The 21,181-nt window shown below is 37.8% G+C and overlaps 1 protein-coding gene and 1 long non-coding RNA gene across 2 annotated transcripts in view; one reads left to right on the top strand and one right to left on the bottom strand.

Annotated features, from left to right (window-relative positions):
• Positions 1-21,181, top strand: part of Stxbp4 (syntaxin binding protein 4) — a 169,381-nt gene that overhangs the window by 30,037 nt on the left and 118,163 nt on the right. The gene's annotated exons all lie outside the window — the stretch shown is intronic.
• Positions 1,960-14,588, bottom strand: LOC119087021. Its single transcript, XR_005090440.1, has 4 exons — positions 14,502-14,588; positions 13,134-13,212; positions 7,232-7,329; positions 1,960-2,291 (listed from the first exon to the last, which is right to left on the bottom strand). It is a non-coding gene; the product is annotated as an uncharacterized LOC119087021 (long non-coding RNA).

The raw sequence follows: 21,181 nt of genomic DNA, 5'->3' as shown, positions 1-21,181 counted from the left end.
CCATAACATAAAGACACTGTGATGTCTACTCACCTATGTATCCTTAGTAAGTTTTAACTGTAGCTATTACATTGTAATTCAAAGGATCCTTATAAATGTTCTCTGTTCTGACTTTACCCATTTCTGCTTATACTTCATGGGTGCATCATCTTTTTTTGTTTTCCTAGGGGTATTAATTAGTTTATCTAAAGTTATCTTCTGCTCGCACCATTTTTTTCTTTTCTTTTTTCTGTTTATCTGATACTTTTGGGTTCCATATTTTATGTCATCTTATCAAATGTCCACAAACTCTTGATTTTGAGTTTTATTTAACAATTAGTAAGACACTAAAAAAAGTTGGCTGGAAATTATGTGTGCATAACTTGCCTTGTCAACTGGAAGGATTATTTTATTATAGGCAAACAATCTGGTGGTCTGCTGACATTTTTGTTTAGATTCCTCAGAGACACGCCTTAAATCCCCTGCTATGATTATAAACACGGATGCAAATGTCAGTGAGCATCTGGGTACATGTTTTGAGCAATGACTCACCACAGACAACCCCCAATTCCCTTGCTGCTAACAAGTATAGTTTCACAATGTCTCTGGTTTAATTTATCAATGAAATATGTACTTCTCCCAGGAAGTTTAATGTGGTGATATTGTGTTACCCAAAATATTGTGCACCCTAATAAATTTATCTGGGGTCAGAGAACAGAACAGCCACTAGATACAGAGGTCAGAAAATGGTGGCACACACAACTTTAATCCTAGCATTCTGAAGGCAGAGATCCATCCGGATCTCTGAGAGTTCAAAGCCACACTGGAAACAGCCAGGCATGGTGACTCATGCCTTTAATCCCAGGAAGTGATGGCAGGAAGCAGAAAGGTATATAAGGCATGAGGACCAGGAAGTAGGCTAGTCAGGCTTTTAGCAGCAGTTCAGCTGAAACCCATTCAGATGAGGACTCAGAGGCTTCCAGACTGAGGAAACAGGATCAGCTGAGGAATTGGCGAGGTGAGATAGCTGTGGGTTGTTCTGGTTCTCTGATAATTCACCCCAATACCTGGCTCTGGGTTTGATTTTATTAATAAGACCTTTTAAGATTTGTGCTACAGTTTAAGGAAGTAATAGGTGCTCCACTGCTTGAGAAAGTGAAAAGGCAGCATAGATAAATGTCCATATCAGCATTTCTAAGAACTCTGATTTCAATGTCAGACGAAACCAGCCTAGAGTCATACTGGTACTCTATGCTAGCTTGCCCTGCATATAGTCCTCCATCTTCAGATGCCTGGGCTTCACCGGCCTCTGCACACTAATGTAGGTACTGCTTTCTCTGCACCCCTCTTCTGTCCTTACAAGTTGTGGGTTTTTTTTTTGTTGTTGTTGTTATAGTGGTATGTATATTTCTATTTCTTATTACTATTATTTGGGGGTGATTTTCAAGAGGAGATGGGACCCCAAATATGTTTTTCCTCATTTCAAATATAAAAAGTGAATTTCTTTATTTTAATAGAGATGTTTTAAAATGATACAATGTAGCATTTATTATGTGTATTATAGAACAAATGCTAGACATTACATTCAAATAGTAGAATATACAAATAGGAAACAGTTTTTGGAAAATAACTTAGTGATAGATATTGAAATTCCAAACCATTGTGGAGGTTATCCTATTACAAAAGAGAAGAAATTGCTAATTTGAAAGTATAAATGCAGATTTATAAAAGCTGCAATAAATATAGATTTGTAATAATAGCTACTGAGAAACCATCAATATCCCAAGTGTATAAAACCTTGGAGCATTATGCCATCTCTAAGAATAATTACTCAGTACAGTAAAAACTTCTTATTCCACTAGTTGAAAGCAAAGGAAGTAGATGTAATTAGTATGAAATTAAAATTTGTATATTTTGCACTAATTTCTTTTGTTATTATTAAAGCAATGTTTATGCAGCAAATAAAACATGGAAAAAGAACGTGATAGACTAATGATATCTAGAGCTAATGGGTCCTGATACAGGTCTCTCTTTTGCTGATCCAGCCAGGTTAGTATCAATAGCTGTTTTTAAAGTACCTGTTAAGGAATTTGCAAGTAGCATGGTGTGAGTTTTCATTCTCCCTCTGAGGAACAAGCTCTCTTAATGAAAATGGGTCACAATAACTTTCACCAACTGTCTGTGATAATACAACATGATGCACTGAAGACATTACCTCCAAAAGACACTGTCCCCTTTGAGTCAGCCTGGACTTGCTGTCTCAGGGCTTCATGTTGTTCCTTTGTTGGCTGAATACCGAGGTAATTGAGAGCCTGAAAGGAAATGGTCTTATGAGAAGCAATTTTCAAACCTCTAAAGGGTAAAACATTTCACTAGAACTATATTTTATAAATCACCAGGGGGAACCGTGACCAGAATTAGATCCCATGGCAAGTCTGCTGACTGTAGATTAACTACCTAAAAACGATTACCTTCCCAAGTCTGCCATGCCCGACCCCCACAGCAAATATCTTGGCTAATGCCATATTTACAAACATGGCTGTAGGACCAAAAATAAAATTATTTTCTAGTCTATGTGACTTTTGCAGAAGAAATATAACAGAAAAATTTTACTGAAGTCAAGTTTATAGATAACACTCGAAAAACATGAAAAACATTCAGCTGTTATCTTGAGGATAGAAATGAAGTTGATAGAATTGTGTTAAATGGAAAATATTCTTAATTTTGGCTAGTTTAGGGTTAAATATAACACAAACAAAATAAAGAAAAGTTTTCTCTGACACCCATTTCTCCATCAGGCTCTTCTCTTTCGGTAAATAACTTCTGTCTTTAAAATAAAATGTGTAGATACTCCTTCTCGTACTCTACTGTCTTTTCCATGATCTTTAGCCTTAAATAGAAGCAACCATAATTTCCAGCTAAAAGACCTTTGCAGCCCACTTTCCCCTTTGATGAGGTCCTGGGCTATATATGTGCTAGACAACAGCGAGGTGCTAGAGAGCATGCAGGAAGTCTCCTAACAAAAGTAGAGAAAGAGGTTCTCCCTTTCACCTTAAGAAAAAGGGAGAAGGGAAAGAGAAGTGATCAGGTATCTTGACTCACAAGGAACCTCAGCAATGATGGTGGAATAGGCGCTCTACCAGGAACCTCAGCAATGATGGTGGAATAGGCGCTCTACCAGGAACCTCAGCAATGATGGAAGAAGTGGTCTATCTGAATGGCTGGGATGTGGGTCCCTGACACTTGGAGCCTCTTGGCTTCTCCCTGGTTATTTTCTTCTGGACTTTATGGTAAGAACATTAAGTTTCCAATGCTACCTGGGATTCTCTAGTTATATATACTCCAAACTAATTTTAATGTATAAAAACTGTCTGGGTGCCCTATATTGGATTCTAGCAAGAGTGCATACAATGTCAGTCACATTAAAGCTAAACAAAATTTGTTAAAGGAGAAGATACTGGCAGATATCTACACCATTTGGAATATGTTCAAATAGTCACCAATTCTTGAACCAAATACTCATTTGGTACTTATTATTTGTCAGGCACATACCTCTGCACAATGATATCGACAAATAACATACAATCTCTATTCTTAAAAAGTTTATGGTCTTTAGGGTGAGAATAATGTACAAATAATCTTAGTAAGTACAATGTTTTACTTAATACAAGTGCACAGAGGACACACTATCACTAAAAGCATTTACATATAGGCACACAATTTGACTGGGCACAGTGGAGGAAACAGAAAGAAGGCCGAGGACAAGAAAAGATTCTTAAAGTGTTTTTAAGGTTGGTTTAGAACCATCCATCTACCCTATCAAAGCCAAAAGTACTGTTTACATACATTCAAGAAAGATTTTTTAGCATTTGTGTATTCTTTTCATCTTGAAAAAAGTTACAAATATTTTTTTAAAAGAATACAAAGAACATCTAAGTACTTGGCTATATTAAAATATTTAATGATATTTGTTTAAAATCTACACATATTTTCAAGAAATAAGGCTAGAGATTGAGTTGAAAGCTTCCTCTACGGATCTTCAGAGTAAATGCTGGCCTAAGGTCATTACATTCTTCTTGTCCATTCTTCATTATTACTTAGTATGCAAGTACATGTCCCCTAAATAATGTCCACTTTAATTTGTGCGTTTAAAATTTTACTCAAACGATGTAACCTAAAAGGATCACTACAATTTTTTTATTTTATCTTAACTTAATGATTTTGCAGTTGTTCAGTATTGCCTACCTACATAGTTTACTTATTTTGTGGTATTTCATTTATTATCCATTCTCTGATTGATAGACATTTATAATTACTTCACCATTTTTATTACAAAACACTATACATGTCTGTCAGTCTGACCAACAGGTAGGGCAGAGGCAGGACCGGTCCAGCAGTTCTCTCCCTGGGGATGAGAGGGATGGTGAGTGTCGGATAGCCCAGACCCCCCATTCCACCGGACAGAAGCACACTGGGCCAGAAGTCTTGTCAAAGCAGGAACTCGCTTTATTGCATCAGGAGTGGACTTATATAGGTTGGGGTGATGGGGGGAAAGGGTAAGGACAGCGGGCCACTGAGACAATGCCATCTCAGCAGTTACCAGGCAGAGGCAATTCTAGGTTGGGTAGTGCTGAGTCACTAGTATGTGGAAGTCATGTCCCAGGTCAGGCATCAAACTCAAGCTAGGCTCAGGAAGTTATGCTGGGCCTCATGCCTGGGCCTTATGGGGCCCAACACATGTCCTCTTATAGATGCATGTAAATTTTTCTACTGTAATGCATGTAAGAGGAGATGCTGAGCCACAGGCAGTGTCATCTTTACTACCGCTCTATTGTTCTTTGAATATGGGTACTCATTAAATATGCCAGCAACATAGAAACAATCTTACCTTCTTACATTCTTAACAGAATTTGTTGTTTTCACATCTTCACTTTGTCATGATATCAGAAATATGTTAGTTTGAATTCCTCTAGTTACAAGAAAATGAGACACATTTTGTATGTTTGCTAGCAACAATTGACTCATTAGTTGTTAGAAATATTATTTAAATTTCAGGACATAGAGTTTTAGGATGTAGTTTTAGTCCTGGTTGGGAATCTGGATTTGGTCTTCACTACTGACAACCAAAACAGTAGATATTGCTAAAGGTCATCTGAGGAAGAAGATTATACTCCTGATGTGGAGAACTACTGCTCTGGGAACAATCGCTATTACCAATTCGTATGGTTTTCCAGATTTTTTTCCTCTGAATATGGTGCCTGTGTATAAACTTACAACTATTATATATTTTTTTACAAATTAAGTTTTACTCTATACAATGTTTAAAAGTTATCTGTATCTAAAAATTTATCACAGCTTACCATGTTGTATATTTTGCATCTATTGTATGCTTTTGGAAATTGTTCTAATAGTACACTGTTAACTGAATGAGCCTTTCAAAGTTCCCGCTATTATTACTATTAGGTCATAACATATTCCCATTGCCTAGTCATCCTACAACACTGGCCACTCTTTGCTCTAAACTAATCATAAATGTATACAGATTTCCCGGATTATTTGGGTATTCATTTCTGAAGGCTTCTGTGAGAAGTAAAACCCATAGTTTCCTCTTGTTGAATTGTCTTTCGTTAGGGTAATTATGCCTGAAAATGAGTTACATGAGAAAAGGCCCATGTTCTTGTCTAGATGGCAAAAAATGTGGGCTTAAGCAGGTAGGTACTATTGGTGAAGAAATATTCAATCTCACTGATAAAACAGAACACAAAAAGAGATTGGAAGGCAGTACAGCATGGTAGTCAGTGCTACAAATATGTAAATATGGCAGTATTTGCCCAAGCAATCATAGTCAGGAAATTCTGGGAAAAGAGGTAGATTTGACCATCATTTAAACAACAGGAAGATTTAAATTGGTGATGAGGAAGGTACTACTTGGAACTTGGAGCAAAGGTAGATCTGGGAATAATTATGATGTTTATTCTAATTATAATGTGTTTATTCTAGCTATGCAGTTTCATATTCTTCTACAAACATGAAAGTCAGTATCTATAAATCTCACAGGAAGATGGGGTGTCGAGTTCTAGCACTGCATCCAGATGTGGTAGAGTTTTCTTCTTAGCTCCTCAGGAGCTTCATCCATTTTCAAGTGCTTTTCACCTTTAATTTCTTTGTTTTAATCGTCTTCTGTTTTTTGTACATGATGCGCTCAATGCTTTACTCTTCCTGTTAGTCCCCTAGGGCACTGCCCTCAGCTTTACATTTCATGTGGACCTGACTACTTTCTTCTTTAAAACATATATATGTATGTGTGTGTGTGTGTGTGTATATATATATTTGGTGGGGAGTAACACATGTATGGGCACACATCTCTGCAGAGACATCAGAGGGTATTATTGGCTGTTACTCTTCAGTCCCCTTCCACACTGGCTTGGAGCTTGCCAAATAGACTAAGCTGGTATCTTAGTCAGGGGTTCTATTTCTATGGTAAACACCATGACCAAAAGCAACTCTGGGAAGAAAGACTTTATTTCAGCTTACAACCCTCAAGTCAAATGATATCATGGAGAGAAGTCAGAACAGGAACTCCAGGCAGGAACCTGGAATCAGGAACTGAAGCAGAGACCATGGAGGGGTTCTGCTTACTGACTTGTTGTCCATGACATGCTCAGTCTGCTTTCTTATATAACCCAGGACCAACTGCCGAGGGTTAGCAGTACCCACTGTAGGCTGGACCCTTCCACATCAATCATTAATCAAGAAAATGTCCTTCAAACTTGCCTACAAACCAACCTGAGGAAGACAATTGTGTTTTGTTTTGTTTTCAACTGAGAGTCCTTCTTCCCAGATGACTTCAGCTTGTGTCAAGTCACCACAAAAGCCAACCAGTACAACTAACTGGCCAGTGGACTCCAGATCTGCGTATCTGCGCTTCCCCACAAGCCTGGCTTTTTAAAATGTGAGTTCTGGAGGATGGAACTCCGCTTCTCACGCTTCCATGGCGAGCCCTACACCCACTGAGCCATTACCCTAGCCAAAGAGAAAGAAACTCATTTGCATGTCAGTTTAGTAACCAAAGGTTTGAGTTGTATTTCACACTAGTGAACTAGTATGAACTTCCAAATTGAAATGTTATTAAATAATTGAAACCCAAACTGTCACTCATTTAATTAAATAAGCTACTCCAAGAACCCAATGGCTCCACAACACAGCTCTTTCCTGCTGTCTTGTGAAGAAAATGAAATTTTAAGGGATTTACCATTTCCAGTTTCTCTGCCTTCAGGCGAACAGAAGGATTTAGGGAAATCTTCTTTCCTTGAGGTCCAGAATCATCATCAGTCCAGGCAGGAGCAATCTCTAGAAGACAACAGGGTGCACATTAATTGGAGATCTAATTGGAATAGAACCTTTCATTTGACAAGCTGTGTTCTGGGCTCCTGCTGTTCAAAAATAATTCTGGTTAAACAGTTGGCAGGTCTTACTTTTGTTTTTATGAATTTTTCCCCTGTAAGTCTAAAATGTATCATATAAATCAGCTTTACTTGAGTGCTAAAAGATATAATATACAGCATAGTAAATTACGCATTATGAAGTCTCATGGAAATGTTAGCCTAAAAGACAGATATCTAGCCATTATGATGCTCACCACAATGCCCTGGTAACTGTAAGGCAAAGGCCTCGCTGTTCAAGCAAGTGAAACAATATTAGCAAGTCAGAAAGACCATGATATTTCCTTGACTGGAAAAGAGTACCACTACAGGAACTGTGGCAGTAGTCTAGAAAACCTCTAAGTGTAACTTCTAACACTTACGCATAAAAGGACGATGTGGACATGCAACTTTCTGAGCTAAAAATCCCATTCCATTTTACAGAAGGACTGGATTTCTAGCAATAGAAGTGGACTCTTAAGAGTTAAAGAAAATACTCTCCTCACCCATTTCTCTGTATGTTTTCAATACAGCTTAATTATGCAGATATGCTTTTTGTGTTTGCAGGAATGTGAAATTAGGTGCCACCAAGACCAGCCCTTGAGAAACGATTTAATATGTCACATTTTTAAAGACAAATTTCTGCAATTTATGTCAATCCTTCCTATCTAAGTTGTCACTGTTCTAAATACACTCTTAAATGGTATTTTACTAGTTCTACATAGAAACAAGAGGAAGAGAAAAAACTTTTTGAAATGTCACATCTTTATGCAGTGTTTTAATTTTTTTTAATTTCTCAGAGCATCTGTCTCTAAGTACAGAATGATTTGCATTCTCTTTCTTAAGAACATAAGAAGCACATATGAAAATAAGAGTCTTCCTCTAAACCTTTAACACATCCTCAACATTCTATGCAAAATCTTTAATATAGCTTATAGGTGTTAAGAGTATATATAAAAAAAATTGTCACTGACTTTTAGCTCCAAATGGAATTAAACCCTGAGAAGGGTTGATTTTAGTGTGACAGAATTTTTACAATTCTGGTAACAGCAAGAAAGACTCTTTTGTTATCATGACATCTAATTGTTGGCCACGAGGCTAATAAAGATGAAATCCCTATTTTGAAGTATTAAGAGAAAGTCTGTAGCGAACTTGCAGTGTGGTAGCAAAGATTATCGTGGGCTGAAATGGAACGGAAGATCGAAGAGTTAAGGAGCCCCTTTTCTCGACTTGAAGGTTGCATCTTGAGACCTGTTTTCAAATTGGGGCCTGACCTACAACTAAGGGCCACCAACCTCAGGTGAACTCTAGCCAACCTATCTGTGGTTCAGCCCCAAACTAACTGGGCTTGAACGACTCAATTCAAGTGTGTGAAAGTGTCACGGAATAGATGAAAGCAATGGGCAGAGGAGAGAGAAGGGGACACACATGACAGCCACATACACCAAGGCACACATTTTTACTGTTTTCTGACAGATTCAGTGTAATAATCTGGCATGGTAAAAGGTGGAAATAACGTTAGTTCTATTTTTACCTCTAGGCTGATAGTGAATGAGTTAGACTTGAGGAGTTCATTAATCTTCATAATAACCACAATGGCATAGGTGTTGTTATTCTCACCCCCAAAACAGGACCTGACAAGGTAAAGAATGACCCAGGTTCATATCCAGGCCACAGTGCTATGGTCTAAATCTCTAGTGACTCCAAAAACCAGTGCTGCTATGAGTCTACATTTTTCATCATCAAATTTTCATCAAAGCACAAAGACTCAAGCTGATACTTGATGAGGACTATAAAGGCAAAAATCAGTAAAGCCATGGGAACTACAAAAACTGAAAAAGAGACACTGTGTGAAGAGAAAAGGGGAAGTAATGTAAAACTATGCAACCCTTGGTTTACTAGCAAGCACCGTGCCTTGGCAAAGCTTGATATCTTCTGCCTACCTTCCTCTACACTGACTTCAGGTTCATTCTTGAAGAGGCAGGGCACAACATCAGTGCCTGTGGACAGCTCAGGGTTGTTTAAGCCATAAATGACTCCCTCCCTTCCTCCCCCCCTCTCTTTCTCTTTCTTCCTCTCTCTCTCTCTCTCTCTCTCTCTCTCTCTCTCTCTCTCTCTCTCTCCCTCAACCTCACATTTGCTCCTCTCTGGGGATCCTCTATTTCTGTTCCTTTTAGGATGAGAAGAAAGGAAATGCTTTATAAGAATATGATCAACACTGTAAAAATAATTTTTAAATTTTACACAAATGCCTTAGAAGGCATTTTTCTCCATCAGCACTGGTTGAGTTTTAAAGAACTGAGTGTAAAGGAATGAAGTCTTGTCACATTGCTAACATAATAACAACCTTTCTTTTTCTTTTTCTTTTTTTTGGTTTTGGTTTTTCGAGACAGGGTTTCTCTTGTGTAGCTTTGCACCTTTCCTGGAACTCACTTGGTAGCCCAGGCTGGCCTCGAACTCACAGAGATCCGCCTGCCTCTGCCTCCTGAGTGCTGGGATTAAAGGCGTGCGCCACCACCGCCCGGCTAACACCCTTTCTTACTTCCTAAGTAAGAATAGCTTCCGTTTATTTGCAGTTCACTCACAAACTTGCTTATTGTTCAACTTACTGCCATAATAAACAATTCTGAATTCTCAGACTAATTTATATAATGGACAGATAATCTCAAGTTATACTCATATATAATGCTGATCTTAAATATTCTAACCAATTTTACACTTGCAAATAACTCTGAGATGAAAACAGAAGAGCCATCTTATATATATTTTTGTTGAGGTTAATATTAAAACTTGTTTAAATTTTTAAAATAAATATTGCAATGGTTTGAATGTGAAATATCTCTGTGGATTCATAATTTGAATAATTGGTCCTTAGCTGTTGGGATTATTTGGGGAGGTTACAGAAGTTAGGGAAGCTTTGGTGTTTGGGGCCTAGCTTGTGGAGGGGAGTCAGGAGGGCTGTGTGTGCCTTTGATGGTTTACATTCAGTTCTGCTTTCAGCCTTCTCTGCAGCCTGATAGGATAACCATGTGAGAAGTTTTGCCACATGCTCCCAGTCACGGAGTTCCTTAGCCATGTCTTTCCCACCATGATGCTGACTATTCCCTCTGATCCATCAATCCAAGTCATCTTGTCATCTCTTAGTGGCTTTTATCGGGTATTTGGTCCACTAAAGAGAAACTAACTAACATGAATACCCACTGACTAAAGGAGTCTAGATGGTGATGCTTAAGGATCCGATATGGGACATCTATGCTGATGGACTTATACCAGAGAAACCACACCATGTGTAAGTTATGTGGAGACAATTCTGAGGGTCCTCCTCCCTGTCCTGTGTAAAACACCATCCAGTAAATCTCGCCTATTGCATTTATGTAGAAATAAAAATGTGGGTCTGAGTTAATGCTATTCCTATCCTAGAAAAATATTCTATGTTAATATTTTAATTTTATAAATGACTTACTCAAATATATTTCTCAATAACTACTTTCTTATTCCAAAATTGAGCATAGTTTCTTATGGTCACTGTGTAATTCTCACTTTACTTACCATTGCCAGATCTGTGCTCTCATCAGAGCTGGCTCTCAGGGTTTCCAGCATCTCACCTCTCTGGGCTCTGTGCTCCTGCTCTTGGGAACTCCTTAAATTAGGATGGTCTTCTGCCTGCTTCCCTTAAGACTTAGGGAATGTCTGATTTTGGGGAAGCTGAAGTTTCTTAATAGGTTTTTCATACTATGATGAGTCCTTTGCTGTATCCCAGCTTTGGAGGTTGAAGGGAAGACATAAAATCGACTCACCCACAAGAAGCCCTCACTTCTGCTCTAAAACCATGTTCTTACTTTGGAATGCTATCTGAAGTATATAGTCGCTTACGTTTCTGCAATATAATAAATAATAAAAATAGTGCTGAGCATATACTATGTAGCAATCACAATGCTAAGTGCTTGATATGAACGATCTTTAATCTGTAACTTTCCCTTATGGCAACTGGTTCAGGGTCAGGGAGCTAAGAAACCAGGGTCAAGGGCTAAGACTTCCCCGGTTGCTCCTGTGTTCTCCTGTACAAAATGCAAATCACTGGCTGTTTTTATTGAATATCTCCTGGAGCTTCCTGCTCACACTCTCCTTAGTCTACTTTGTAGATGTCTTTACATTACTTGTGTACAATAGAAAATCCATATGTATGTGCAAATCTATGGAGAAATATATATTTATTTCAATGTTTTCTGATTTGAGTAATGAGGATGTTAATCTCATCATTGAGGATGTTAACTTCATCATTTATTTTACAATAACATTAAGTAACTCACAGAAAGATCCTAAATCTCTCTGGAATTCCTGCTGTGCTGTGTTCACTGCTAACTAGGTAGCATTTAGCAAATGTACACTAAACAAATGGCTAAAGGGACTAATTAGTTTGGTTACTCTAAAAATTGAAAATTTATTACACACATGTTTCATAATTAAGGCTTTACAGTATAATCAAGGAACAAGGGCCCAGACTTTCATCATGGAGCAACTCGGACTGACCTTACATCTTGGATTACCTGCTTTATTCATCTATCTTCTTCTTTCCATGTGAATTCTCAATTTAAAATAAAAACAGTCTATCAAGAGACTGAACATTAATTACGTCAAAGGAATACTAATTAATAGTATTTGCAAGAATCACTAAAGCTCAGTAATTAAAAGGTATATTATTTTGGTTAAAAATTACTAACCAATTGGAAAATACTTCTCCCAACCAGAGGAAACATGATGAACGCAGCACAGATCCCCGTGAAGACTGATGGTGGCTGTTTTCTTTCCTTTCTTTTCTTTCCTTTCTTTTCTTTTCTTTGTTTTCTTTTTGGTGCTGGGACTGAATACAGGGCTTCATGCCTGGTAAGCATGTACTCGTCTACTAAACTATACCATCTGTCCATGTCCTAGTAGCACCTAATCTAAACTAGTTCTCTTTATTTTGCAATTCTTAGCAAAAATAGTGGCATTAAAAATTAATACATGTGGGTTTCACTTTGAATAATAACTTAGCATATTGTGTTAGTTAGCCTTTTAGTTATATTAAATACAGTTTCTAAATTGTCTTTTTAACTTTCTGGGTTAATTTCAGTGGAGGAATTTTTCTTGATATTTGAGACAATAAGGTCATGGTTTGATAAAAATCCTTTTCTATATGTAGCTTAGACATTTTTTATTGTATTTTATTTTTAAAAAATCACCAAGTCATTTTAGGGTAATTCAAAACAGTATCAAAGTCAGTATGTCTGTGCTTTCTAATTTATATTCATACAATATTTTCTAAAACAAACAACCATTTTTCTTCAGTTCTGTTTCATCTATATTGTCTTTTCTAAGGTGCAGTCGTATATCTCATGAGTACTTCAGTAAAGGGCAATAAGTCACATCTTGACTATAAAAGCCTTTCATTACTTGATTACAACAATTAACTATTACAACTTGACAGGCATTTATTATAACACAATTCTTAAAATTTATTATTATTATGTACTTCTTAAAATTTCAACTCTGTGTTCAAATAAATTTCAGTCAAAAGTCAACATTTAACAGAAAGCACCAAGCAATACATTCATTTTGCTCTTTTATTCACTGAAGGAAAAAGAAAAGCATAATATATTCTTCTTTAAGGCTTATTGAAAGTCATACTATGAATTCATCATTGAGAAAGAGTAATTGAAGAAAAAAAATGACAGGAATTAAATGTGAATTTACCTGAATTAGATGTATCTGTAGGGTTGTTGTCCAAAGAAGTAACTGGAGTATGTTCTGCTTTATTGTAGCCAGGTTTTGTCTGTGAAGGAAAACGAGGGAGATGATGTGTCTTTTCTAAAGTAGGTCAAAGACCAAACTAGATGCTCATGTTAACATAAATAGAATGTTTAAAGACATCAAAGCAATATTCTAAAAAGCAATATTCGAAAAAGAATAAAGCTCCTAATGTTTGGTATATTCATCTTCAAAGAAGGCATTTCAGAGTTGAAAGTAATAACAGTTTCAGCTCTCCAGTGTCTAAGAAGAACAGAACAGAAGGCCATGTCCCTTGCCTTTTAAAAGACAGTCTAAGGATGACAGAAAACAGTTTCTCTGATCACCATCTACCTTGAACATAACTTACTCTTAAGGAACATATCCTATTGACTAAAAGTTTCTTGTCTTATTTTATTCCTAACACAAATTTAAAGAATATAGAGTCTACTTTAGAATTGTGATTTAATAGGACAATGTAGCAGATTGAAAGTAATTACATTGATTTGGATATATAAATTCCTCATTTTGTGGGAATCTAATAAGTAAGGTGAACTATTTCACAGGACACACATGACAGGGTGAGGGAACACTCTCTATAGATAGGATGGTCAGGATTAGTCTCAGTACATAGGGAAAAAACTAAGGATTGAACACACACACACACACACACACACACACACACACACACACACACACACCAGTACTGATCTTCCAATAGGTAGAAGCAGAGAATTAAACATGGCTGGTTGTATGTTGATGTTTTCTGATTAAATTTTTAAAGAAAGGATACATTAGCTTGAAAATCTGTTTTGTAAATGGAGCTTCTCTCCTGACTGCCATTTCCTAAATACCCAGCAGCCACTTCCCAAATAATTGATTCAGAGGCTTAATATTACTTACACATGCTTGGCCAGTAGCTCAGGCTTATTACTAGCTAGTTTTTACACTTAAATTAACCCATAATTCTAATTTATGTTTAACTCATGGCTTGGTACCTTTCTCAGTATGAAATTCTCATCTTGTTTCCTCTGTGTCTGGTTAGCAACTCCATTCTCTGCCTTTCTCCTTCTCAGAAATCTCCTTAGTTTGTTCGCTCCACCTATACTTCCTGACTGGCTACTGGCCAATCAGCATTTTATTACACCAATTTGAGTAACAAATCATTACAGTGCATAAGGATTATTCCACAGCATACATCATAAAAATCTAAAAAGGAAAAATGTCTTTCGAGGAAATACTAACTTATTAATAAGCATTATTAATGAAATTGCAATTCTATACAGATTTAACCAACATTTATGGACTGGATAGGAAGCTGGAGTTTAAGATTACCTCAATTGCTTTAAAAGAAGGTAAAATTGGGCCCTGAGTCTTGGAGTGGATGAAGTCTTTGGAATCAGTGTTTCATGTGGAGGGAAAGAGGATTAAATGTTGAGGTTTGAAGTCCGCAGTCTTCTGAAGCTTGTAATGAGGATGGACAGGAAATATTTCCCAGATGGCCACTGTAAGATTTTGTCTGATGAATGCTATCTCCCAAAGAGATTCTGACCTATGATGAAAAGACATCACTTTGTGGATATGCAACAAATGCAATCAAGTAAATTCAAAGATAGTGTTTCTAGTAGAGTAAAAAACCTTTCTTAAAAGATATCCTAAATCACCACATTTACATATATATGCTAAATGACTCATCCTATCATATGGATGGAATTGTTACCTCAATTTGGCTCTGGTAATTATGTTTTTGCTTCTTCAAATGATACACCAATCATAGATTCCTTGTTTACTGAGACAAGTTGATCTCCTGGCTTCAAACGTCCATCCTAAAAAGAAAAGTCAAAAAGAAAATTATGAAAAAAAAGAAAATAGTTTTAACAAATTAACATAATAAAAGTAATTAATTTTTATGAATAATGTCATAAACAGAGTAAAAAATGAGAAATCTCCATAGAAAATGCTGAAATAGTGCCTGGTGAACTAATATACATTGGTAAAATTATATAGTCTATACATGCAATTAGTACACTGTCATGCTAATGAACCTGCCTACTGTAGCAACAGGCCTGTATGCCAGGAAAGGACACTTGTTTTCAAAACTCAGCTCTATGAGCTTGATAAGAGTCTGACTGATCAAGTAAGCCAAATACTCACTGCACACTGAATATTTCAGAATAGGAGACTCATCCACCCTAGTGTGAACATTCTTGCATCTTTCCTCTGGTTAGTGGATATGTGATACATGACACACAGCATGTACCTACACACAGAGAGACATAAATATACATGTACATGCACACACAATACACATTCATATATGCATACAATACAAACATGCATACACGTTCACACACACATACAAAATGTACACACATGCACAAATATGCACACTGATTTTTAAATGAGGTTAAGAAACCTTATTATACTGATCCTATCCAAATCTCAGTTAATAATCAAGCATCCTCTTTATTAAATTTGCTAGTCCTCCTGTGGCCAGGCCTAATAGGCTGTGCATATAGCACCATAGCCATGTCATGCTGATTTAACTGGCTGTCTTTGTTAAGCCCTGGCCCTGTGCATGACTGTCCCAAATACATACGACCAGTATTATCAATTACAAGATTGATGTGGTTGCTGGCCAGTATCTTAGTCATTTGTTTTTGTTTTGTTTTTTTCTCTTAATTTAACTGAGAAGGAGTTCTGTTCTTTTACAGATTCTAAGGTAGTTTTTTACTTTCTCATTATTACAAACACAGAAAATATTATTTCCATAACTACAGAAAAGACAAAGGATTAAATTCTGAGTATCCTTCAAAGTCCTGTGTGCTAGAAGCCTGGTCCCCAGCTTGGCATATTGGAAGCAGGTGAAATTTCTTAGAGGTGGGTGAGTGGAGGCATTGGAAGCACCGGAGACAATGCCAAAAAGAGGATTCTGGACCCTGGCTTCTCTCTTTTGTTTCTTGGACATTAGATGAGCATTTTCACACTGTCACATCCTGCCAGAGTATGTTGTCTTAGGACAAAAGCAATGGGCCAATCAACCAAGGACTGAAACAGAAGCATGTGAATCCAAACAGACCATCAGCTGACTAACTCAGGGCATGTATAGTAATAGAAGGCTGACTAACATTTTACTTTGATAGTGTTGAAACAACCTCTACGATTCAAGTCACTGGACTTCAAATCTAACCTGAGTCAGTAGAGTGCTCAGCCACAGATGGACACCTATACCACCCCCTCCTGGACAGTCAGAACACTGCTGAAGATGAGACAGAAATATTCTAAGATCAGAGGTCAGAGAGAACTGGAGCGGAGCAGTGTCTAGTGAAGATGATGAGACGGCTGCATCCATGAACTCAGGCAGCTGTGGCGGTCTGCACAAGACCTATAATCCAGTGATCAAGCAGGTCGACACACCAGCAGGAGCCTCCCACATTGGAGGACTGGCATGGAGGTTAGCATTCAGATAGGTCTGAATTTGAATGTGAGCTCTGCCATTACTAGCTAGATCTTCACGAACACTTGAAAAAAGAGATGGAGGGCACATCCTTTCACCAGGACCCAGGAACTAAGCTATAGACATCTGCTAATGTCTGTTACAGAAAATCACTGCTAAGATACAGAGAAAAAGGCTAAAAAACTCCAGATGGGCAAAAGGGCTTAGACTGACCTATAGTCTCTTGCCTTCTCTTCTCAAGCTATACAGCTCCCATGACCGGTATGTGTTAAAGAACATTTTGCAGAATGTACTGGGAGGAGGAGAGAAGGCCTCTGCCACAGGTTCTAGTGAGTATACATATTTTAGTTTTAAACATGTATTTGCAGCTGTTAGTGTTTTTCTTTGCCTCTTAGAATAAGGTATTAGCTGATCATAAAAAATTTCTGAATCTGTTTAAAAGTCATGGCATGTGAATGGAAACAAAGCCATTTTTGTAAGAGTCTGGCATCTTAAGTGAGTGAATTCTGCCCCAGATGGATTAATATGCAATATATGTGCTGATATGACTTGAGGGGAATGCCGAGGCCACTTCCACTCATAGGTTATGGAGCAGTTGCACCACGTGGCAGGCAAAATGCCAGACATGTCTAAACGTGAACTTCAGTTTGAACACTCTCAAACTTGACAGCACTGTACTTGTCAAATAATAATGTGTTCCTGGCCACTTAAGTTCTTCTGTTGTAAACTGCCATCACTGTTCATTTCAATTATTATTATGTTATAAAGGTTTTAAATAACATATTATTATATTATCTATTGAGCCCGATTCTGACAGAACTAACTCGTGATCCAGAAAGAAGTGTTGCTTCTGTGAGTCTTTGGATTCCTTTCCCAAGCTACATACTAGAAGTAGCCTTCTTTTAACTCCAGTTATTACTATAAACATAGGAAAGTTATTAATGTCTATGAGACTCCATTCATTTCCCTAGCAAAAAGGTTGGTATCTATAATATGAGCTTAGTATAAGAATCAAAGAATACATGCAGAACACATTGTAGGTAAGGTGAATACACAATAATGTAAGGCAAATCAGTCTCATTATTATGGTATATCTTCAAGAGAAGTTCAATTACACTGCTCTTGAAATAGAGCCCACACCTCGGAAAAAAAATTTAAAAATCCTTAACTTTCCAAGCCTTTTGGAAACTAGCTACGACTACCTTTTTCTAACTTCACCACACACCTTCTATCCCAGCATAAAAATTCCTCATCCTCTTCTCAGAGAATGCTCCTCACACCAGCTGTCATCTTTACATTCAGTGATTTTACACATGGCCACTTTTATCAACAATGCTACCATCCACTCCTATCTCCCTCTCACCTCCCAGGAGGCTCAAACACTATCGTTTCTGAACAAAATTCCCATTTACTTACTGAGTCATAGCACTTACTTTATAGTGACTATCCTTACTTACATTTACTTCCACCCTTTTCCAAATTAGAACGTATTAATATTAATAGAGCTAACTCTCAGAGAAGTCACACTTATTCCTTTGGTTGGCCAGATCATGCTACCGTGTTTGGTTCCCTAGCACAGTACAAAGGAATCTAATCATCTAATAATAAATTAAGGAGGTACAGGAACTAGCAGATTTAGAAATTATTCTCATAAGATATACCTTCTTTTGGTTGAGGTGTGCTAAAAAACAAATCATTCTTTTTTCCATGTTTTTTAAAATTTTTTATTTTATAATTTAAGTTAATTTTACATATCAGCCATGGATTCCCCTGTCCTCCAACCCCCCCTCCGCCCAGACCATCCCCCATTCCCATCTCCTCCAGGCAAGGACTCCCCTGGGATTCAGCTTAAGCCTAGTAGATTCAGTCCACGCAGGTCCAGTCCCCTCCTCTCTTCACTCAGGCTCACCAAAGTGTCCCATGCATAGCCCCAGGCTCCAAACAGCCAGCTCATGCAACTGTATTCCAATTCATCTTAGTACATACTGCTGACCTTTTACTCTCTTGAGCCCATTAGTCATTCTCTCTCTCTCTCTCTCTCTCTCTCTCTCTCTCTCTCTCTCTCTCTCTCTCTCTCTCTCTCTCTGTGTGTTGTGTGTATGTGTGTGTGTGTGTGTGTGTCTGTCTGTGTGGCATGTATGCTGGTGTAGGTACATGTATGTGTACATGAAAATGGAGATCAGAAGTCAACACCAGTGTCTTGTCTATCACTCTCTGCCTTAACTTTTGAGACAGGGTCTCTTATTGATCCTAGAACTGGTTGATTAAGCTAGACAGGCTGGCCAGTTGGCTCTGAGCATCGCCTCTCTCTTCCTTCCCAGCGCTGGAATTGCATGCATTTTTATGTGGGTCCTGGGGTTCTGTACTTGAATTCTCCTGCGTGCATAATAGGCAGTCTTTTGACTGAGCCATCTCTCTAAGCTTCGTCTTTAGTCTGTCACTGGTTTTACTGGCATTCCCAGTAGCTTTATCTGCTCTTAATGCACCTGCCTATTTCCTCTCCCACCAAACTACCTTAACTAGTATTAGTAACCTGCAGACCTCTGTGTAGACCCCTTTCACCTTCAGTTCTTCTCTTTCTCCATCTCCACACTTACAAGCTTGTATTCCCTCTTTCTGAAAGAGCCAATTCTTCCTTATCTCCATGTAGGTATATTGTTCTGTTAAGCTGGGAACAGCACCTCCTTCCCGTTCTGCTATTCCAGATATCAGTTTAAAGAACTTGGCAGAGGATTTGTTTCCTGTCCCTCCAGTGCAACTGCAGATGAGGCCAGGTTTTATTGTTCCCGTGTGTGTGCCTAGCTCCTGTTCCCATGCTTCATATCACCTAGCTCATTTTGTAACGGACATCAAAGTCTCTGATTATTTTAACTAGACTGAACCACTGGTCCCTTTGCCTCCTAATGGCAAGGAGTCTGATTTCTTCACAGTCATTTCCTTAATGAGATTCACTCAGATATTAATGAATGAATGTTGCCATGATCATTCTGTCACATTCTGTCTGTTTATTATTCCACTGCTATCAACTTCACTCCTGACCAAGGTGTGTCTCCTTCTTGGCCCTGTGTATCAGATGATGGATAATATTTTGAAATTTTCAAGTGTTTTCTTTCATTTATAATAACATAAAGAAGAAAACTTCTGCAAATATGAAGAAAACATTTCATTTAGCTGATCCTAAGATATGTTTAAAATGCATATATAAGCGTTATACATAATATGCATATATTTAGCTATGCACTGTATCTGTTTGCCTGTAAGGGTATATTTCCTCTCCTAGCTCTGAAATTGGAATGCTCCTCACAAACAATGCTATGGTGTACTTGGCAATATTCTTCCTTGCTACATAAAGAAATGGAATCTCTTGCAGCTATTGTTGTTTAGATTTGATAAATTGAGGAATTCTTATCAAGCTTGTAAGTAAAGACAAAGGTCCCATTGACATAGGTGCCCACAGTTAGTCATGGCTCACTTAGGGTGGAAAGCCATATTTCACTTCCAGAGGAGGATATGCTGAGCACATTGCTGAACTATGATCAAAGCGTTTGGAAACCAGTTCCATTGGTGAACACCGAGGAAGCAGCAGCACCTTGCTACATCACTCTCTTCTCTGTTGTTATATAACATGTTACCTTCCTCAAGCTAGTTCCTGTACCTCCTTAATTTATTATTAATCTAGAAATGATTGGGACATAGCTTTGAAAACTGAGAAGAGGCTTTATTTGGGAAGAAATGAAAAAAAGGTATGAGGTGAGTATCATGGATTGTGCCATTGTGCCTTAGAAATGTTAGTTCTGAGATATCTCTAGGAGAGCTACGTGTAGATTTTCATCAGGAAATTAGGAAACTGACTGTGAAGATGAAGAGGCTGTTGAGGTTAACAGGTTTAGTAATATTCTCTGAAGACTCTAGACTGCAAGGGCCTGGCTAAGGGAGTGAAAGGGGCTTTCAAACTCTCCTATCTCCTTATTCAGAACCTGGTGCATTTGTTCTCAGCGTACAGGCTGCCTAGAGCTCTTAGAGCTAACAGAATTCCACTACAGAAGATCTGATGCCCTGGCATCCATAGGTACTGCACACATATGATAAACACAGAAAAATAGGTATGTGTATGCATGCATGTGCGCATGCGTGTGGACCCCCCTCCCCCCCACACAGATTTTAAAAATTATAGCCAAGTTAAAGCACACATGAAATTCAGAATAATTAACAATTGATCAGTCTGGCATTCTAGTAAGGAAAACTTCGCAGCCTTTGTTTCTATGAATATAACCATCATGTACAAATTCTGTACAGATTATTTTTTGTATTACTATATTAGATCTGGTGGTCAAATCTATAAGACCAGATACTCAGAAAGCTAAGAGAAGAGGATGGCTCAAGTTCTACCTGGACTCCTGAGTGAGTTCAAGGCCAGTCTGGGCAACTTAGTGAAACCTTGTCTCAAAAATAAAAGACTACCAAGAGTGATAGGATGCTTGCTTAAAACAGAATCTAGGTTACTTAGCATATTATCAATAAATTCTTTAAACATTCATCTATTTTGTACTTGCCTATA

The sequence above is a fragment of the Peromyscus leucopus genome, chromosome 8b, assembly GCF_004664715.2.
Source record: "Peromyscus leucopus breed LL Stock chromosome 8b, UCI_PerLeu_2.1, whole genome shotgun sequence".
Classification (NCBI taxonomy): domain Eukaryota; kingdom Metazoa; phylum Chordata; class Mammalia; order Rodentia; family Cricetidae; genus Peromyscus; species Peromyscus leucopus.
This window is presented reverse-complemented; position numbering and strand designations above follow the sequence as displayed.